The 12,079-nt window shown below is 46.0% G+C and overlaps 1 protein-coding gene across 1 annotated transcript in view; it reads left to right on the top strand.

Moving 5' to 3' along the window:
* The first annotated feature begins 12,028 nt into the window (after positions 1-12,028).
* LOC111146665 (zinc finger protein 572) overlaps positions 12,029-12,079 on the top strand; it is a 4,117-nt gene continuing 4,066 nt past the window's right edge. Inside the window, exon 1 of the mRNA XM_022502311.1 lies at positions 12,029-12,058. The gene's annotated coding sequence lies outside the window, so the exon portion shown is untranslated. The remainder of the gene's footprint in view (positions 12,059-12,079) is intronic.

Genomic DNA, 12,079 nt, shown 5'->3' with positions numbered 1-12,079 from the left:
GAGCCAAAGGCAGAGGCTTTAACCCACTGAGCCACCCAGGCGCCCCTGAGATGTGCTTTCTAAACAGCCAGATGTAGGAAGAGCTCGCAGTCCAGGAATACCAGTAATACCCTCTTGGCTGTGCTGATTCCCTGGTGGGCTGTTTCGTGGTCTTAATTTCTCTTAGGTCTCCCTGAGTTCCAGCACTCTACCGAAGGCCCTGGCGAGCTGAACATCTCGTTACATGTGCACCAAGATCATGGACGTCTGCTTCCAGCAGTTCCCGGATGACTCTTGGTCATTTCTGGTGCACCTGTGATCCCAGCTGGCATGGTTAATACTTGACTGGGCCCCGTGGTGCCTAGATATTTGGTCAAACATGATTTCGGGTGTTTCTGTGAGGTTGTTTCTGGATGAGATTAACATTTAAATCTGTAGACTGAGTAAGCAGATTGCCTTCGCTAATGAGGGTAAAGCTTCATCCTATCAGGTGAAGGCCTGACTGGAACAAAAAAGGCTGACTCTCCCCTGAGTAGAGAGAGTTTTCCCTCCTGACAGCTTTGAACTAGGACACCGGTGTTTATTCCTGTCTTGGACTCAAACCGAAAGGCTGGCTCTTAGGTTTCAGGTTTTTGGACTCAGGCTAGAAGTAAGCATTGCTTCTTCTGGGTGTCCGGCTTGCCTAATCACTCTGCAGACCCTGGGACTTGTCAGCCTTTATAACTGCATGACCAAATTGTTTATAATAAATCTCTTTGCCTCCCTCCCCTCCCCCGGTTGTCTCCTATTGGTTCTGTTTCTCTGAAGAACCCCGACTAATATGCCAGCAAACGTTCACCTCCAGTCCTAAGAACTGGGCCTTTCCAGAGAAGTCCCTAACAAGATGTCACCAGCCTTGAAGTTCGTCAGAATCAAACCCAAGCATTCACTATTCTGGTTTCCAGATTTACTTCTCAAATGGCTTTGACCTTGCGCTGGCACCATGTGGCTTATCCCTACTCAGATCTGACCTTTCTCAACGGGCGATCCCACAGTAACCTTTTCCTTCGATTCTTCTTTTGTTTTAAAGACATGATTTTGGCAAACCATCTACATGTCTACCCTAGAAACAACCTCAATTTGCTTTTGTATCGATCTCACTCCTTCACCTTTGCTGCTGGAAGCTGACAGAAATCAGCAATGCCCTCCCACGTGACTGAAAGAAGCCAATTCTTTCCTCGTTCATTGAGCGTTTTTCGGAAATGCAGCAAAAACGTACTCTGACAGATGCCTTTGGCTCCCGTGGTGCCTTTGCAAACACAGCTATAGAGTGTGGACTCCGAAATGTGGATCCTGCGACGGGACATTGTTTTACTGAGCTAGTGATGGAGAGTGAGTGAGACAGGACACAGCACACACAGACACCATCAGCCGGCCATACTGTCACCTTAAGACGCTGATGAGCTTCTGGGGACAGGCATACACGCTTCAAGGTTCCAAATATCCAAGTGTTACCAAATATTCCAGTGGCCTGGACCAGGAGGCAGTCCAGACTTGAATTTAAGATCATAGGTTTGGAGATGTTCTTTGTGGGACTCAAAGAATTCTGCCCAGGGTCATGCTGTTGAAATAGATAGGCTGGTTAACAATGGAAAATAAGCCGAGGAAAAGCGCACTTCATTTTCTTTTCTGTCATATCTGTTTCATCTAGTTTGTAGGATGTTTATGAGAATCCAGTGAAATAAAATAATAGAAAACCACAGCACTTCTTACACGGTAGGTACAGATGTAAGAACTTTACATGTTTGAACTCAAGACAGTGGGAAAACATTAAAAATGATAAATGCATTCAGCAAAGGAATTATTAGAAATAACTATTATTAGAAATATTAATTCCTGTTCATTGTTACCAGGCACGTTTGCAGGAGTAGCTCTATCCAGAAGCAAGCTCTTGTCATAACAGATATCACAGGGACCACTGAGATATTAACAGGGACTGGAAAACAAATAATCTAGCCAGACAGATGGGGCAGACTCCACCCCTCGAGGAAGCCTCATGGCCTTATCCCCATGAAAGAATCTGCCTCCCCCAGCAGAAAAACATGGACACTGATAACACCCTAGCTGCTTGCTGCTCAGCTGTCAGATCATGAGTTGCCGAGTCGTCCTTCCTGACTGTTCTCATCAACCTCCTCCTCTCCGTCCTACGGAAGCCATTTCATCTTTCCTTCCTTTACTCTTTTTTTTTTTTTTTTTAAGATTTTATTTACTTATTTGAGATAGAATGAGAGTGAGTAAGCAAGAGGAAGCACAAGCAGGGAAGAGGAGCAGAGGGAGAGGGAGAAGCAGGCTCTCCGCTGAGCAGGGAGCCCAACATAGGGCTCGATCCCAGGACCCTGGGATCATAACCTGAGCTGAAGGCAGATGCTTAACCGACTGAGCCACCCAGGCGCCCCTCTATTTTTTTTTTTTTTAAAGATTTTATTTTAAAGTAATCTCTACACCCAATGTGGGGCTCAAACTCACAACCCCAAGATCAAGAGTTGCACACTCCCCCAACAAAGCCAGCCAGGCACCCCTCCTTCCTTTATTCTTGATTGCATCTTCAAAATACTGGCCATATTTCCTGAGCTTTGTGGTCCAAACTGATCAAACCTGGTGGCCCACCGTAGAGAACTACCACCTCATTACTTGATGCAACCAGGTCTGTTTATTGAACTGTGCTGCTCAGGACTGAAAAGTCACAAACTTCCCCCCCAAAAAAGATGAAGATTGATGTCTTCTGTTATAGGAATAGGAGCAGGACAATGTCCTGTCAACCTCTGCTTCTGCCCAGTCATTAAGGTGACTGTCCATCCCAATATTACCGAGACAGTCCTGGCTTCTGGGTGTTGTCTCAGAGTAATTACTCATAGAGCCTCTTTCACTCTGCAGAGTGTCCTGGTTTGGTAACTCTCATGGTCACTCTATTGGTGACCCACCATGGAGGGCTGCGTCCAAATGTAGTGAAAGACACATTGAGAATGGGGGCTGGAAGACCAGGGCTATAAGAAACCCAACTCCAGGGGCGCCTCGGTGGCTCAGCCGTTGGGCATCGGACTCTTGATTTTGGCTCCGTCATGGTCTCGGGGTCCTGGGATCTAGCCTTGCATCAGGTCTCCGCTCAGCAAGTCGTCTGCTTGTCTTCCTCTCCCTCTAATCCTACCCCTCCACACCCCCAACTTACTCACATGCTCGTTCTCTAAATAAATCTTTAAAAAAATAAAAATAAAAAACCCGACTCCACCACCGGCTCTATGGGCTTAGGCAACTCACTTCCTCTTCTGGATCCTCAGTTTTCCTGTCTGCAAAATGGGCATGGTTCCCGTTCTGTTCTCTTCACAGACATGTGGTGTGGAATACGTGACAAACCGGTAGGGAAGTGCTTGGTGAGCTTTGCACACTCAGCGCATGAAAGCTCTTTTTATGATGACAATTTAGATTAGCAGCCCATTGTTTCCTACTATTGTCTAATAGCTTACTAGGTTTGTCCTTTAGGCAGATGAAAAGACTCCATTTTATTCTTTTTTTTTTTAATTTTAAAATTTATTTATGGAAAAGTCATACAAAATATAAAAATTAAATCACATGTAGTCACACATTTTATAAATAACATTCATGAAAAGGAGGAAAAATACATAAACCTGAAAATATTCTGGAAAATTTCATGGCAGGTGGACACCACAGGGCACAAAAACTCCCTGGTATATATTTGTTAGGTTCCTCAGCTTATAGTGAGAACAGCAGCATTGTTTAATTTTTGTCTCTGTGTTTACCCAATATATGTATTTATTAGCAAAATGCCTTCGTAGCAAAGAAATTTCAACAATGGTTAAGTTTCTATCTCAAGCCAGTAACATTTATAAGTGTCGAAAAATGTCTGTCACATTGGTGCTACAGTGACCTTATTATCTTTCCAAGTTAATTAAAATATTATGTAACTACATTAATTAGTCTCCTGAAAGCAGACAGCGATATTTTTCTTTCATAACATACATATTTGTTTCCTACTAAAAAGAAGCAAGGACATAAATCACACTTGGGCTGCAACGTAACCCATCTGAGTTACTTAATGTTTCTGCTTCTCACTTTTTCATCCACAAAAGAAGGTTGGATGATACCTCTTATTTCCCAACTGGCTTTAGAATTCTGTTAATTCTATAATAAGGAAATAGCAAAATACTAAATGAGACTCCATTTTATTTTATTTTTTTTTAAAGATTTTTTTATTTATTCATTTGACAGAGATCACAAGTAGATAGAGAGACAGGCAGAGAGAGGAGGAAGCAGGCTCCCCGCTGAGCAGAGAGCCCGATGCAGGGCTCAATCCCAGGACCCTGGGATCATGACCTGAGCCGAAGGCAGAGGCTTTAACCCACTGAGCCACCCAGGCACCCCGATGAGACTCCATTTTAGAATAGAGACTGTCACAGGTAACAGCTGACTCGTTGAACTTGACAGTGTGCAGACGTCATTTTGTAAAGCACCACGTTCTTTGTGCCTTCCTTCTCTCTCCTTCCCTTTCCCACCCTAATAAAGAGTCACCGCTTCATTTATCCCAAAAATGTGGTTGATCTTTCTGGATCCTGGTAAACAAAGAACCTAATGGTCCCAATCCTTTGTGAAAATGCGTGCGTTCTCGGTCACTCAGGCTGGTGTTTGCTTGGACATTTATTCTTTCGTAGAAAAGGAAAGTCCCAAGGCCGACTGCTAAATCTAGTGACCTGAATGCACTGGCTTTCCCGCTGGACTTGTTTTCTGATGCAGGATCCTGTCTTCACCCTTTCACCCATACTCACTTCCTAGAGAGATGCTCAAGGAGGGATGGCTTCCTTCAGTGACACAGCATGTTTTTTGGGCAGCTCCTCTAGCCCTAGCGCCATTAAACCCACGACTGGGAAGGGGTCCCCACTGCCCATGTAACACATTCCCAGGTTTGCTTTCCAGAAACAGGCAGGCAGTAGGACTTCGGCTCTATTTTCTCTATGCACTTTCTGAACAATTAGTGGCCCAAGGCCATTAGAAATATCATTTGTCACACCATAGACTCTGAGAAAAAATCCGAAGGAAGCAAACTTGGAGTGTGGAACAATGAGCAGTGAGTCAGAGATGGGCCTGTCCTTAGGTCTTCCAGGATGTTTTATGAATTTATGAAACCAGTTCTTAGGGTTTCCTCTCCAAGTAGAGGAAATCCAGTGAGTGAGTTCAAAAGTTTTAAAGATACCCCCTCGTATTAAATTATTTCTTCTTCTCCTTCTTCTTTAGATGTGGAAGGGAGATGAAGAAAAAAGGAAACTCATTCATTCGTCCAGTAAATATTTATTGAACTACCAGACACTGTTTTAGATGCTTAGAATATAGCAGTGATTACATAAACGAAACACTGCCTCCCAGAATCGACACGCTAGTCAAAGAGAAAGACAATAAACAAAGAAAGAAATATAAAACGGATTGTCAGGTAACCATAAGTGACTGGGGTACAATTTCTAGACCGGGGTGCTAGGAGAGGGAGGAGAGGGCACTAGCTTCCTGTTCCCAGGAAGGGTTTTGTCTTCTTTTGGGAACCCCCACAGGAAAAACTCTTTGAGCCTCAAAGCAGACTCTTCATATGTGAAAAGGACTTTAAATAATCCTCTCTCAAGACAAGAGCTTGGCAAAGAATGCCAGGTTGTCTTGCAGCAAAATCTTATTTTTGAATGTCAAAAGCAAAATATTACCCCAGTCTGTCTCTTGGCAGTCCCTCAGTAACAAATGATATTCCCCCAAGCACGTAAATGGCTCAGGTGAACTGAGACTCCAAGAATTAGACCTGACCGCAAGAACTAGAATTCTTCTCCCTAGCCAGGAATGAGGTCTGGCTAGCCTTGATTTTTCCTTTCTGGAGGAAGACTGGCTTACAGCAGAGTGGGTGCCAAGATGAGGACATTTGAAGACAACTAACCTTGGAGAAAATCTGTGGCCAAGGAGGAGAAGTGACCTCTGAAATTCTGGAGAGTGTTATTTGGCACTGGAGACAATAGTCTCTCTTCCTCTATGCTAATTAATTCCGAATGGTTCACATTAGAGAGAATCCATAATCCTTGTAATCCTCCTTTACACCCAGGTTTATCCTGGTGAACCCTAATTGGTACAAATATCACTGTGTTTGCGTCAAGACTCCAAGCTTACACAGGATTCAGTCACTCTGCAGTCACGTACATCTTGCGGCAATCTCTCCAAACAGCCGCCTCTGGGGCCCCCTGCTGACACAGTTTAGAGTCCTGAGCATTTGCTAGGACTGAGGAAAGAGCCCCCCCCCACCCCGTGTGATTATGAGAGAGGCACAATGTTGGCTTGTTTCTGTTGATCCCTTGCCTTGCTCAGCACAGAATCTGATCAACCTGGATGTTTCTTGCCCCTGCCAACCTCTGAGCCAGCCACCCACCCACCTTCAAAAAAGATGGTAGGATGTCCTCAGTATCAGTTTCAACCCAAGCAATCCTCTGCGCTGGGGATGGATGGCTCTTGGACTTCTGATGCCTTTGGTGCTCTGTGCCAGTCCATATTTTGTTGCTCAGCCAAGTCTCTGCTCTGTTTGACTGCACCCCGGAGGCGTAGAATCAGGCGTAAAGGTTCGTGGATTAAGGATTGCTGCAGTAGCAAATCTCTGTATGTCCATGGTTTTGTCCCCCTGCCAACAAGGGACAGGGACACCATCATTCTAACCACCTTCTCTTTTGAAATGCAAATATCCCTGCAAAGAATAAAACATGACAACTGACGATTTCATGCAAGCCATTATGATCACATCGTCAGCTCAGTACTGCGTCGGTCCACTCGAGTAACAGAGAACCATAACAAAATGGCACAGGCTGGGGTGGCTTAAACAACAGATATTTTCTTTCTCGTCGTTCTGGAGCCTGGAAGTCAGATCAGGGCACCGGCATGGTGGGCTTCTGGTGAGAGCTCTGTCCCTGGCTTGTAGATGGCTGCCTTCCGACTGTGTCCTCACATGGGGGAGAGAGAGAAAGACCTTTCTTGTCTACTCTTATCGGAGTTCTAATAATCTCATTATGAGGCCCCACTCTCATGACCGCCTCTAAACTAAACATACTTGCCACCTGAAGGCCCTGTGGCCAAAGACCATAACACTAAGGGTTAGAGCTTCAACGTAAGAATTTTGAAGAGACTTAATTCACTTTACAGCCAAGTACCAAGCCCCTCCCTCTCTTAGACGCAGGAGAATTTTTGGGTGGCCCAGTCTATCTCAGTGCCTACTTTAGACATTTCTTAGGTGAATAATATAGTCCTTATGGTTTAAACAACTGTAAGTAAGGTAATTTGCAATGTGAGGCTGAACACCCCCCCACCCCCCCAGCCCCTGCCGCCAAGAGAACCCATGTAGGACAGTTGCAACCATTGTTCTCAGTGACACAGCTGCCCATAAAAAGCCGTGGCTGGGGAAGGGCATAAGCCCCCTCTGCCAGCGCCCTGAGTCAGCCAGCCAGGGGCGAGGGCGAGCGATCCCTGCCCCAGCGCAGGGGCCTCTTGGGAAGTCAACAGCAGGTGACACTCAATGTTGGTTGAATGAACGCATGAAAGAACAAAAGAAACAAGGGACATGGAAGGAGGAATAAAAGGACTTGATGAATTTTCCCAGCTTCACCCAAGGATAAACCTCCCTTGCCTTCCCGACCTTGCATCCGAGGAGTTTATGAAAGCATTCACTAGCCATCGGCTCTTACTGTGTCCTACGTGCTTGGAATGGAAGAATGACACCGGATTCCGTGCTCAGCTCACCTGCTACCTTGGGGGTCAGATATCTTCACAGCCTCCTACAATATAAGACAATCTGATGAGCAAATTCACTCATTTATTCATTCCTGAAGCCAGTCTCAGATGTAGAAGGGAGGGCAAGAATTCAGGCCTGAGCAGAAGGAGAGGTTCGCCTACAACCTGGGGGCGCTGACCACAGCTTCTCCTGCCCACCCCACCGCGAACTTAGGAGCTGAAATTGTTCATGGGAGTTGTCTGCTTCGGGTGCAAAGTTCCAGGCTTTCATACCTCTGCCTCAATCAGTCATTGTTTCGAGCTGCCCAGGAAGACTGTGACTTTGGGAGAGGCTGTTCTCTGCCACCGAGACCATTCTTGAGGAGGGGCTGAGAGCTGAGAGCTCTCTGCTCATAGCACTCCCAGACGTTGGGCAGCAAGCCTTGTCTATTTATTTATTTATTTATTTATTTATCTATTTATTTATTTATTTATTTGAGGGGGTGGAGAGAAAGGGCAGAGGGAGAGGGAAAGAGAAAATGTTAAGCAGGCTCAGCCCAGCATGGAGCCCAGCACAGGGCTCAATCTCAGGACCCTGAGATCATGATCTGAGCTGAAATCAAGAGTCAGACGCTTAACTGACTCAACCATCCAGGCGCCCCAACGAGTCTTTTCTTAAAAGGGAATCTGAGTGACGCATTTCTGCATCCATCAGTCATGGACTATGGGGCCTGACTTCTCTGCCTTATTTCCTCCCATTGTTCATCTCACTTAAGTTGCCCCTTACTATTTTTTGAGCAGGTCAAACACATTCCCATCTCAAGGTCTCTTCTCTTACTGTTCCTCTGTTCTAATTGTTTAGATAGATAACTGTATGGTTCTTACTTTCTCTTCTTTCAGATTTCTGCTGAAATACCTCATCTGAGAGAACAATCATGACCACCTTAACCAAAATAGTAGACCTCCCTCAGCATGAGAGAGAGAGAGAGAAATAGACATAGGTTTATAGATAAATAGACGTGGTTGTGTTGCTTGTTGATGGTCTCCCCCACATTATTTTGTTATATTCTCAGGGCCTAACAATATACAGTAACAGGAGCATAGGAGGCTCTTGACAAATGTTTGTTAGAGTCAGACACTGTGCTAGGTTCTAAGATAGAATGGTGAGCAAAGACAGGGATGAACTCTGCATTCATGGAGCTTGACATATGTTTGGAGAGGCAAAATAAAATAACAATCACGCAAATAAAAATTATGCTCAGTCAGAAGATAGGCCTTGGAGAGAAACGTGGTGCTAGAAGGGCACGTAACAGGGATTTGACCCTGTCAGGAAGGGTATAGAAAGCTTTTGTGAGGAAGTGATGGATGACCTGAAGTCTAAAGGATTAATAATAGGTTTTGACTATGTGAGGAAAGGTGTCTGATTCAAATTTATCTTCGGAAAGGATCACTCTGGGCTCATAGAGGAGATTGGATGAGAAGGGGCAATGGGCATTTGTAGGATTGTTAGTGTGCTACTGAAATCCTTCAGATAAAGGTGATAGTTGTCTGAATTTTGGGTGGCACAGGTGGTTGGGAGAAGTATCTGGGTTTGAGGATTCTGTGTGAAGTACACAACAGATGAGGCTTATGGATTGTATACAGGAAAGGAGGGGGAAAGGAGGTACCGAAAAGGACTTCTGGGCTTCTGCAGATCTGGATGGTTGGTTGGGAGAGAAAATTGGAAGAAGAACAGGTTTATTTTGTGTTCGTATGCATATATGGGAGAAGAAAGTCAGAGAGAAGATTCTCACTTTTAACATTTTGGTTTTGAGGTGTTACTGAGATCCCTAGGATGAGATGTCAAGTAGACCATTGGTGATAAGAGTGAAGAGCTCAGAAGTGTAGCCTGGCTGGAGATATAAAATTTGTGAGTCGTTTGCACAGGAAGTATTTTATTTTTTATTTATTAATTTTTTAAAAAGATTGTATTTATTTATTTGGCAGACAGATCACAAGCAGGCAGAGAGGCAGGAAGAGAAGCAGGCTCCCTGCTGAGCAGAGAGGCCAAGGGGCTTGATCCCAGGACCCTGAGATCATGACCCAAGCCCAAGGCAGAGGATTTAACCCACTGAGCCACCCAGGCGCCCCACAGGAGGTATTTTAAAATGTGGAAGTGAATGAGGTTGCCCAGACAGAGGACATTTCAGGATAAGAGAGAGGTCCTGGGATGGCGTTAAGGAACCTCAACATTTAGAGAAGACCGGGCTTGCAAAAGAGACTATCAGGACTGCTAAAGATGTTGGAGGATAATGTGGTGTCACTTTAAAAGAGTGTTTCTATTATCAGTTTATATAAGATACTCCAATATCTTGGGGTGCCTGGATAGCTCAGTTGGTTGACTGGTGGACTCTTGATTTTAGCTGAGGTCATGATCTCAGGCTCCTGGGAATGAGCCCCAAGTTGGTGTCCATACTCAGCAGGGAGTCGGCTTCTCTCTTCTCCTTCTGTCCCTCTACCCCTTGTGCAGGCTCACTCTCTCTCTCTCAAATAAATAAAATCAATCTAAAAGAAAATTACACTGATGTCTTATGTTCATGTTGTTTTCTGAAAGTCCTCATTTATTTTAAAGATGGTAATAGAATCTAGGGCAAAGGTAACTAAAGATTAACATGGCTCTGTTACAATGGAAATGTTTCTAGAAGAGAGGAATTCTCAGGAGGCTCAAAACTCCTGAAAGAAGACTTGGGAACTGAAAAATACCAGCACAGAGGTAGGTCAGTGGTGATGTTAGTGATTTATTGCTTTTCCTGGGGGAGAAATGAGTTAAAAGGTCAGTGAGAAGCCATTAAATGGAAACATTGTGAGAGAGGGGGGTAAAAAGCCTAAGAACTATTTTGGGATGGAAGTGGTAGAATTGAGAGGTTAGTTGTTAGTGTAAGGATTCCAAGAAGGTGGGAAGGAAAGTGAATACCAGTAAAGGGGTCCTTTTAAATGTAGACCAATCCTCCGTTGTAACAGGAGGGAGGAGAGTGGTTAGGGAGCAGACCTAAGTAGATTTGTAGGCTTGCTATGGGGGAGACAAGGGATTGCCTTCCATTTTCTCTGTGATGAAAGACCAGAGTTTAAGGGCTTCTCCGGGTGTTATTAGTAAGGGCGCCTTGTTAACTAAGTGTTTTGGGCGTGGGTGGATGCTTCAGCTGTTCTGCTGTTTCGCAGGTAGCTAAATATACATCCCTGTTCACAGCGGTGGCAACGGAAACAACAGGAGCTTAGTAAATGCTAGATTCATTTCTCTTGTACTGATGATGATAAAGCCGATCAATGCCCTGGTGACAAGGGAAAGTATTCGCTCCGATAGGGTCCCTATTATAAGGCGCCTGGCAAGTGTGAGGAGCGAGAATCTAGCGGGCCGACCACAAACAGCTCGAGGGAAGGAAATCCACCAGCACGTCCCTTTTGGTCTGGGACCGTAAGGGTTAAGACCATCGAGACCTGGCCATCCCTGCTTCCTAGAGAGACTTCGGCATAGCCGGCCGGGGGGCTACGGTGACTTCCTGTTTGTGTCTTCCGGGCTGGGGAGTTTAGGACCCTGGGTTGGTGGGGTCAGGAGGAGCTGGGGGCTCCTTGCTCCGGGACAGCTGGGCCCGTTGGGGTGCTGGGCGCCTCGTGTGTGGCCCCCGGAACTGTGAGTTCCTTCTGGGGGGAAGGGAGGCAAGGGCTGCGGGCTGGAGGAGTGGCCACTGCACCCTCCAGGCTGCAGTGTGTGCCAGGAGAGGGATCCCGCGGCTTCGAGGGGCCGGGGACCGGGGCCCGGGGTCTCCCGCCGTCCCGGCCATCGCGCTGCCCTCGCCTCCCTCGCCTCCCTCGCCTCCCTGGCCAGGCGGGTCCCTTAAAGGAGCTGGTCGGCTGGAGACCGTCTGGTCTCCTGGAACGTCAACCCCCCAGTGCACCCAGCCTCTGCCCCCTGCCAGCGGTTCTTAAAGCTGAGCTTCAGGCAGTGCATTTTCTTTGGGAGACTTTTTAATTCAAAGCGCAGCCCCGTCCTAAGCACCTCTGCTCTAGGACAGTGAAAACAGCTCATCTCTGTGGAATGACATCTAAGGGACAACCTTGTAATACCATTTATGGCCTGAGTTTGCTACCCATTTGCTGAGCCAGTGTTCCTCAGGGGCACCTGCTACCAAAGTTAATAGTTTCTTAGCTGGGAAAGTGCTGCACGGGTCTCTGTTACGTGGACTTTTACTTCGTTTGTAAAGACTTTGATGGAAATCGATAACTCGGACAGCAAAACATATTACTCCATAGGAACAATTTTCCGCCCCTTATAGAGGTGTGAACTCCCACCCCCCCC

The sequence above is a fragment of the Enhydra lutris genome, unplaced genomic scaffold (assembly GCF_002288905.1).
Source record: "Enhydra lutris kenyoni isolate GAN:26980312 unplaced genomic scaffold, ASM228890v2 scaffoldscaffold14, whole genome shotgun sequence".
Classification (NCBI taxonomy): Eukaryota; Metazoa; Chordata; class Mammalia; order Carnivora; family Mustelidae; genus Enhydra; species Enhydra lutris.
Note: the sequence above shows the minus strand (reverse complement) of the source record. Positions and strands in the feature narration are given on the sequence as shown.